Raw genomic sequence first — 8,988 nt, 5'->3', positions numbered from 1 at the left:
GGAGCTGCACCAATCCGAAGCCAGAAGCCAGAAGCCAGGAGCTTCTTCCGAGTCTCCCACGCGGATGCAGGGACCCAAGGACTTGGGCCATCCTCCACTCCTATCCCAGGCCATAGCAGAGAGCTGGATGGGAAGTGGAGCAGCTGAGACTTGAACCGGCGCACATATAGGATGCTGGTGCTTCAGGCCAGGGTGTTAACCTGTTGTACCACAGCTCTGGCTCCTGATAAATGATTTTAAATACCAGCACAATAGTAATCTTAATATTTAACTTTTTTTTTAAATTTTTTTTTATTTGACAGAGTTAGTGAGAGAGAGAGAGACAGAGAGAAAGGTCTTCCTTCCATTGGTTCACTGCCCAGATGGCTGCTACGGCCAGTGTGCTGCACTGATCCAAAGCCAGGAGCCAGGTACTTCCCCCCAGTCTCCCATGTGGGTGCAGGGCCCAAGCACCTGGGTCATCCTCCACTGCCTTCCTGGGCCACAACAGAGAACTGGACTGAAAGAGGAGCAACCGGGACTAGAACCAGTGTCCATATGGGATGCCAACGCTGCAGGCAGAGGATTAACCAAGTGAACCATGGCGCTGGCCCCTTAATGTATTGTTTTAACTTCAGAATTTTTCCTCTTTTCAGATAAAATCACACCAATATCCATGTATGCGGGTAAAATTTTGCATAAAAATATCCAATTGGACTAGAATGCTTTCCTTCATCATTAATTTTTTTCCTTTTTCTCTTGCTTGAACTTGATTTACCAGGGAAATTTTTTTTAGTTCTTCAAATTCTTTTTAACTTCAGAAATAATCTCTTGTTATATGTCTTTTCCCATGGCCTAAGCACACATAATTTCACTAATTTAAATTGCCAGTTGTATCTACATTATGAAACTCATACCATGGGTGAAAGGAATACCCCCAGTATCGTCCTACAAAGCCCAGCAATCAGTTTTATTGAGAGGTCCACAGTATAAGTGGCAGAGGACTAGAAACTGCAATACGTGAGAACATATGGCCGTACTTAGGCAAATGAATTACAGCCTGAACAGAGAGTTCCCTGAGAAGGCTGGACGCATACTTGGCTTGCTGCTTGCAGTCCACCTGCCCCAAGATAGAGTGTGGTGTTCATTGAGAGTTGACAGTAGTAGCTTAATGATGGAAGAAAAATCTATAAAATCCATATGGATAACTTCCTGAATCCATTGCTCTTTCCAGTTGCAAACCTCAGGAATGTTTTTATAGCTAGCTACTACAACAGATTTCCTGAGAAAGGTAGAATCAAGAATAATAATCACCAAAAATTCTGAAATACATTGGCAAGTGCAGAGGGTCTTTTTTTTTTTTTTTCAAAACTGACCAAAGGAGGGGTGCAGAGAGGGAGAGAGAGAGAGAAAATTTCAGTAGAAGTATAAATACCTAAGCAAGTTTTGAGAGCAAGCATGGAATGGATGACATGAAGCCAAATGAAATGATTCTATACAGCAACGAAAATATAACAGGCTCTTGTGATCTCCCCAGGTCTCTTCAACACCCACCTTCACTTTGATGTCCTCTGGAGTCACTGCAAAGCTCTAGTTCAGGGCTTTTCCTTGCTCTCGCAGGAGCCAGCTAGATCAAGGCAGGCAAGCTGGGATTGGCTTAGAGCTAAGGCTTCACAAAGTACTTCAGAAAGTTTGTGGGAGAGTTGAAATTAAAGAAAGTTTACATTGGCGCAAAAAACTTCTAAAATCTATTTGTAGAGGGCTCTTCAAAAATTCATGGAAAATGCCCGTTATGAAAATATTGTGCATGGATTTCAAATTGTTTTGCACCATATTTGCTTATCTTTTAATTCCATTTTTCCTTGAAGTTTTCTAAGTACCCAAGGACACTTATAGTCCTAAAACCATACTGGATGAGTACTTGGTGTTTAAACATCAGCTCCCTTGCCCTTCATGGGAATAATTCTGAGGAATGCTGTCTACATACAGAATTCCTCAGTGAGATCATGATGCTTCTCTGCCCACAGTGGAAAACTTCCTTGATAATGTGTTCTCTGTTGGTTTCTCTCCTTTTTCTTGCTTTCCCACTCTCCTCGCAGTTTTTACAGAAATCTATTCTGTTAACTAATTACTTCCACCCTTGTCTCAATGCTTTTGAGGGAAGATAAAGGGCAGGGGGAAATCAAGATTTTTTTTTTTTTTAATTTGACAGATAGACAGTGAGAGAGAGAGAGACAGAGAGAAAGGTCTTCCTTCCATTGGTTCACTCGACAAATGGCCGCTAAGGCTGGAGCTGCGCTGATCCAAAGTCAGGAACCAGGTGCTCCTTCCTGGTCTCCCACGTGGGTGCAGGCGCCCAAGCACTTGGGCCATCCTCCACTGCCTTCCCAGGCCACAGCAGAAAGCTGGACTGGAAGAGGAGCAACCGGGACTAGAACCCAGCACACATATGGGATGCCAGCGCCGCAGGTGTAGGATTAACCAAGTGAGCCACAGCACCAGCCCCAAGGTATTGTTAAAACAGTATGTGATGTACCTATGATTCTGTAATTGGAATTTTTAAAAAAATTCACTTTAATTGTTTGAGAGTACAGAGGGAGAGAGAGAGAGAGAGGGAGAGAGAGAGAGGAAGAATCTCTGTGTTAATGCATGCATCTGCTGTTCCCTCCCCAAATAACCAGTGCTGAAGATGTGGACAAAGAAATTAATCAAGGTCTCCAAACTCGGTGGCAGGGACCCAACTGTTTGAGCCGTCAGTTGCTTTCTCTCAAGGTGCACAGTAGCAGGAAGCTGGAATCAGGAGTAGAGCTGGAACTTAATCCTAAATACTGCAACATGGGATGTGGAGATCTTAACATCTAGGTAAAACAGCTGCCTCATCTTTTTATTTTTAAAGTCAGTCAGTTTTTCAATGACAGTCACATTAAAATGAGTGATTAATTTTTCTCTCATTTCTCATAAAGGACCACTCATAGTCTCCTCCATTTCTTTATGTGATCTGATCACTGAATTAGCTCTCTGAGCCTGTCTTCTCTTTCACCTTTTATGTGGATTGAGGCATAATCTAATGCTACCCTCTCACCAGCTTCTGTGTAGTCCCCTGCCTATTTCTTAATTACATCTCACTGAAGAGTCAAGATTCAAGATATCAGCTGGACAACTCTACTCTAGGCATTAGGTCAAATGGGATCTCACTCCATTTATTAGACTCCATTTCCTTTTTTTCTTTTTAATATTTTCTTTGAAAAGCAGAGTTACAGAGAGGCAGAGAGAGAGAGAGGTCTTCCATCTGCTGGTTCATTCCCCCAGGTGGCTGCAGTGGCCAGCACTGAGTCGATCTGAAGCTGGGAGCCGGGAGCTTCTTCCAGGTCTCCCACATGAGTGCAGGGGCCCAAGCACTTGGGTCATCTTCTACCACTTTCCCAGGCCATAACAGTGCTGGGTTGGAAGTGGAGCAGTCGGGACTTGAACAGGCACCCATATGAGATGCAGGGGCCTCAGGCGGACGCTTAGCCTACTGAACTACAGCACTGGCCCCTCCATTTCCTTTGTCATTGATTGGATGAGCATTTTAATGGCTTTTACTGAGTAAATTGCAACATCTAAGATTTTATTTTGAATTTGGAGCAAAAGAAGCCCAGGAGTATACAAGATAGGCCATATACTCCAATGAATTTATCAAAATTCTGCCATGTAATTTGCAGATGAAAACACAGTTAGAAATGTACCTCTGTACTGCTTTTTTTGTGTAGTGTCATAAAAATAAAAGAGTTGAAAGAAATAAGGTTAAATATAGATTATGTGCTTTCTTGCTTGAAAAAGTAAAAAAAAAAAGGTAAGTATTTATTTCGAAATGATGGACTTTGGGCAAAAAGACAAAGGAGAAGTGATGCTGGGGTCCCCTGGAAGGAAGTGCTCTGCACTCTACTTCCTATCAAATTTCCATGAAGTAACAATAAGCCCATGAGCTTTCAGAGAAAGAAATAAGAGATATTGCAAGATTCCATGCAAAGAAAGGGTACATGGTATAATCTGAGGGTAGTTAGCCACTGATTGTCTCAGTAAAGTGTCTATGACAAGAGAAAAGAACTAACTTCTGTCCACCACTCTTCCCCTTGTCCAGAATAACACAGAAGAACAAAAGGACCCCGGCTCCGGAAAAGGCCAGCAGAAAGCACTTGGGGCACCTCCCCAGGGACCAAAGGAGCAACTGCTGTGCACCAGTGCTATCCTAGGTGATAGACAGATAGCAGTGCCTAAGGTATAGGACTTCACATAGGAGAGTGTTGGGGGTGGGCTAGGAATGAGGAATTGGAGAAGTAGTCCTGAGGTGGGCAGTGCTTTGTCAGTTAGGGTGATCGAGGAATGTCTTAATGAGAAGAGTACACCTGAGAAAGACAGAAGGGAGGTGCAGAGTTATAGAGGAGGAACAGGAAAGGCACCTGCCAGGTCTTTGAGGAAGCAGGGTGCGTGCTCCATGATGCAGCAGGGCTGGCCCTGTGCTAGATAAGAGGAAGGCGAAACAGAAGAACAGGAGGGTAGAGAGATAACAAAGAGCTTTGTGAGAACTTTGCATAGAACAGGCACCAGTAAGTGATCAAGGCCAAGGAGTTATATGTAATGATTTAAAATATTAGTGTTTCCCTCAGTTTAAGAACAAAATGGGGAAGCAATATACAATTAATGAAGAATTTATAGGATATCAAAATAATTCAGATGTGAGAGTAGTGATATGGAGCAAATAATAATGAGGAATAGTATGTAGTAGGATTCTGGATACATTTGGAAATAGAGAGCACAAAGTTTGCTGACATAGTAAATGTAGAATGTGAAAGAAAAGAATGAAAGATGACACCTTTTTGGCCTTGGAACTGAAGGGTATTTCAGTTAGTTGACATGAAGACTATCGTGTGTAGAATAGGTTGAGTTGGAGGGTAAGGTCATGGGTTTGGTGTGGGTATATCTCTGTATGTGGGCAACCCCATCCTTCCATCCTTGACCCTGTGTTTTGATAATAAGGAAACTCCTGTGTCCTTTCTAAACCACGGTGATTGCCACACCATGATTCCAAATTAATATCAGAGAGTGTTAGTTAGAAAGAGCAGATACTCTCCTCTTCTCTGTGACCTTATGTTGTTCAATTTTTTTTCTAGAAAACTTTATTTAAGGCATACAAACTTCATGCATTTCATAAATACAACTTTAGGAACATAGTGATTGTTTTTACCCTGCCCTCTCTCCTACCCACACTCCCCACCCTTCTTCCTCCTCCCTCTCCTATCCCCATTCTTATTTTTTTAAGCAAGATCTATTTTCAATTAACTTCATACACATGAGGTTAAATCTATATCAAGTAAGGAATTCAATAAATAGTATGAAAAAGAAAAACAAAAAACTGTTCCTTGACAGTCAAGACAAGGGCTGTTCAAAGTCATTACATCTCATTGTGTCAGTTTCATTTCTATGGATTACTTTTTAGGTGCTGTTAGTTATCAGAGATCAGGGAGAGCATATGGTATTTGTCCTTTTGGGACTGGTTTATTTCATTAAGTATGTTTTCCAGTTGTATCCATTTTATTGCAAATGACAGGATTTCATTTTTTTTACTGCTGTGTAGTATTCCATGGTGTACATATCCCATAATTTCTTTATCCAGTCTTTGGTTAGGAACATTAGGGTGATTCCATGTCTTAGTTATTGTGAATTGAGCTGCAATAAACATGGAGGGTACAGATAACTCTTTCATATGCTGATTTCATTTCCCTTGGGTAACTTCCCAGGAGTGGGATGGCTGGGTCATATGAGATGCTGTTCAAATTTTTGATCATTCCTTTAAGTGTACCTCACATGCTCAGCTATCTCCTATTTGGTCATTAAATGCAGAAATTTCTCCAGTGTTACATTATTTTCAAAATAAGCCCTTCCACAACTTTTCTTGTTCATTTCCACAACTACTGTCTGTATTATATGTTGGATTGTTGTTGAAGTAAAATCACAACCTATATTTTTCATTTGAGATCAAACTAGGATTTGAGCCAATCAGTATGGACACCTTAGCCAAATGCTTTGTCCATCTCTTATCTTTTTTATGCACACAAATTCTTAGAAAATATTGGATGGGTAACAAGTGCATAAAATGTTAATGCTTTTGAAAACTATTGTTAAATTCTATCCAAAGAGGCAGGCATTAGTTCAGTGGTTAAGACATCATATCCCAAACCGGAGTGCCTGGGATTGGTATCCAGCTCTGAATTCTGATTCCAGCTCTCTGCTAATGCAGATACTGAGAGGCAGTGGTGATGGCTCAAGTAACTGGTTCCTGTCACTCGCATGAGGAGCCCAAATAGCACTCCTGGTTCCCAGCTTCAGTGCTGGCCCAGACCTAGTCATTGTGGGCATTTGGGGAGTGAACCAGTAGATGGGAGCTCTTTCTCTAAGATTCTGTTCTTCTTTCATTCAGTGTTATAAATAAACAAATAGGGGCCGGCGCCATGGCTCACTTGGTTAATCCTCTGCCTGTGGTGCCGGCATCCCATATGGGCACCGGGTTCTAGTCCCGGTTGCTCCTCTTCCAGTCCAGCTCTCTGCTGTGCCCGGGAAGGCAGTGGAGGAGGGCCCAGGTGCCTGGGCTCCTGTACCCACAAGGGAGACCAGGAGGAAGCACCTGGCTCCTGGCTTTGGATTGGCGCAGTGCCGGCCGTGGCGGCCATTTGGGGAGTGAACCAACGGAAGACCTTTCTCTCTGTCTCTTTCTCACTGTCTATAACTCTACCTGTCAAATAAATAAATAAATATTTTAAATCCCATCCAAAGTACTTTATGAGTCTCTTATTTACCAGAAATATATAACACGAGCAAGCTTGTTGGCATCTTTTCCAACTCAGAATGTTATCATTTTTGATACTGAATAACTTAAACATTTGAATGTATCTTAACATTTTATCTTTATTTGTTAACAATTTGCATTTTATTCTATGAATTACTTTTCCTTAATGCTTAATATTTTTTCATTCTGAATAGTTGTATTTTCTGTCTTAAATTTTAAAAATGAAGGCATTAAAATGATCAATTTTCCATTGAAACTGCATTTTCCTTTGATAAAGTAATTTCCTGCATTCATTTCAGATGGGAACATACCTTTATTTAGTTTTATTCTTTTAACTCAGTGTTAGAAGTGACCAATAGAAACGGATATATGGTGATCATCAAGATGAAATATTCCAGTGGAAATCGGATGGGAAAGAAGATAATGGAATAAACAGAAATCCTGTTTATAAATATATTGTTTAAATAGATTGGAATCTATTTAGTGGGTACTTGGGGATGAATTACCTTCTTTGTTTGTTAACTTGAAGTTTTCTTTTAAAAGTGTTAGAAACAAAGACTAATTTGGCACCGCTAAGTTGAAGTTATAAAAATCATATTAACATGGTCATTATAGATTTCTCAAAGTTACAATAAAATAGCTTCTTGTAGGATTCTAACTTTAGGAGATAATTTTGTAAATAAGTTAATATACTTTTTAATGACCTTGGCTATTTCAGTTCCTCATAATTTTCAGAATTGTATTCAAAAGAAAATACATTGCATAATAGAATTCTGTGGAACCTTACTCATTTTCTTGTTATCTGAAATATACAGAGAATGTCTTTTACATTAATTCTTAACTGTTTATGAAAATAATAGTGTGATTGTCTTTATAGAACTGCTCTAGCCTTAATTACATCTCTTCCAGGAAATAGATTTTTAGAACTATAAGTAATTTCTTCATATGAGAAAATACAGAAACTTGTTACAAATTTATAAATTGGAAAATAGCTCTTGGCAGTAAATAACTTTGCTTTTTTACTAGTTTATATTCCCCACACAATATGATGACTGCTCCAGTTCATAATTAGTCCTTGAAAGAATACATGTAGTAAGTTATTGAAAATACCAGGAAATAATAATTGCTATTTTATTTCTCAGAATGTCATTTTCATATCTACTTAACTCTTATTTTATTAAAAGAAAGCTGAAATGATCAGGGTTCAGATAGTGCCCTTTTTATTCTGAATTACATTATTATTTACCTTGATTCGCTGAAATATGGGCTATTTCTACAATTTCAAGCTAATAGTTTTACCAAATTGAATCTTAACCAATGATAATACAGAAACCATGATATCTTAACCAATGATCTTAACCATTTACCAGTAATCTTAACCATTTACCAATCTTAACCAATGATAATACAGAAGAATAGAAAAGTGGTATTAAATGATAAAGGTAGAATTTGTCTCTTAAGTGATAATTCACCAATATATTTCTTGTAGAACTCTGTTCACATTTGTGCAGAGATACCTTCTATTCAAGATTCTTGTCTTTCTACCTCATATACTTTGGATAACTCACACAGGTCACCATCCTTAACCCAATGCTAAGTCCTATCAGATATTCAATAATTTTGAATAGATTGATATAAAACCAAAGGTAGATATAGGTGAGAAAACACTTATTGACAAACACACTTTGTGGATGGACTAAATATATTATATACTATTAGACAAAATATCTATATTAGTAGGGGATTATTATGAAGCTCAGGATTCAAGTCATTCAAATCTAAGGGAGTAGGGAGGTTAAATAATGAACTAATGAAGTCAAGGTTAATAGAGGTTACTACTTTATCGCTTCTTGGCCTTTTGGCTAAGATCAAGTGTAGTATCTGTTCTTACCAGTTTAATAGAGGTTACTACTTTATTAGGCTCTAGGCTTCTGAAACCTGAAGACAATGTACTTTCTCCCTTCTATTCCCATATCATGGTATCATGGACAAAATGGATATTCATGGCAAAGAAGAAGGACATGAAAGAAAGAAGGAATATTATATTAGCAATCACTTCCCGTTCTCTCCTACCCCTATCTCAAACAGCATGAATCTGTTTTCTAATTCTGAATTTGTCTATCCTGAACATTTCATGTAAATGGAATTCTATGGTATGTGGTCTTTTGTGGTTGGCTTCTTTT

The 8,988-nt window shown here is 39.2% G+C and overlaps 1 pseudogene; it reads left to right on the top strand.

The window, feature by feature from the left end:
- Positions 1–8,647: 8,647 nt before the first annotated feature.
- Positions 8,648–8,763, top strand: LOC149124873 (U2 spliceosomal RNA; annotated as a pseudogene).
- The last annotated feature ends 225 nt before the right edge of the window (positions 8,764–8,988 follow it).

Source organism: Oryctolagus cuniculus, chromosome 8, assembly GCF_051225735.1.
Source record: "Oryctolagus cuniculus isolate XC-2025 breed Fujian yellow rabbit chromosome 8, ASM5122573v1, whole genome shotgun sequence".
Classification (NCBI taxonomy): Eukaryota; Metazoa; Chordata; class Mammalia; order Lagomorpha; family Leporidae; genus Oryctolagus; species Oryctolagus cuniculus.
This window is presented reverse-complemented; position numbering and strand designations above follow the sequence as displayed.